Source organism: Ovis canadensis, chromosome 4 (assembly GCF_042477335.2).
Source record: "Ovis canadensis isolate MfBH-ARS-UI-01 breed Bighorn chromosome 4, ARS-UI_OviCan_v2, whole genome shotgun sequence".
NCBI classification, from domain to species: domain Eukaryota; kingdom Metazoa; phylum Chordata; class Mammalia; order Artiodactyla; family Bovidae; genus Ovis; species Ovis canadensis.
In genome coordinates, this window is record NC_091248.1 from 130,250,179 (window position 1) to 130,250,926 (window position 748).

General features: G+C 43.6%; 1 non-coding gene across 1 annotated transcript; it reads left to right on the forward strand.

Moving 5' to 3' along the window:
* Window positions 1-414: 414 nt before the first annotated feature.
* LOC138439957 (U6 spliceosomal RNA) lies at window positions 415-521 on the forward strand. Its single transcript, XR_011256895.1, has one exon. It is a non-coding gene; the product is annotated as a U6 spliceosomal RNA (small nuclear RNA).
* The last annotated feature ends 227 nt before the right edge of the window (window positions 522-748 follow it).

Consider the following 748-nt stretch of genomic DNA (forward strand, 5'->3'; position numbering starts at 1 on the left):
TTTATTCTCAAACACACAGAGGCTCCCCAGTGGCAGCATAAGGCGCTCTTTCATATAAGTTGCTCTCTTGTTGTTCAGTTGCTGTCGTGTCCGACTCTTTGCAACCCCATGGACTGCAGCATGCCAGACTTCCCCGTCCTTCACTGTCTTCCAGCGCTGGCTCAAACTCATGTTCATTGAGTCAGTGATGTTAGCCAGTCATCTCATCCTCTGCTGTCCCCTTCTCCTCCTGCCTTCAATCTTTCCCAGCATCAGGGTCTTTTCCAATGAGTTGACTCTTCGCATCAGGTGGCCACAGTATTAGAGCTTCAGCTTCAGCATCAGTCCTTCCAATGAATATTCAGGACTGATTTCGTCTAGGATTGATGGGTTGGATCTCCTTGCAGTCCAAGGGACTCTCAAGAGTCTTCTCCAGTGCTCGCTTCGGCAGCACATATACTAAAATTGGAACGATACAGAGTAGATTAGCATGGCCCCTGCGCAAGGATGACACGCAAATTCGTGAAGCGTTCCATATTTTTAAGAATGAAACTAGATCACTTCCTAACACCTCACACAAAAATAAACTCAAAATGGATTAAAGATCTAAATGTAAGATCAGAAACTATAAAACTCCTAGAGGAGAACATAGGCAAAACACTCTCAGACATAAATCACAGCAGTATCCTCTATGATCCACCTCCCAGAATTCTGGAAATAAAAGCAAAAATAAACAAATGGGATCTAATTAAAATTAAAAGCTTCTGCA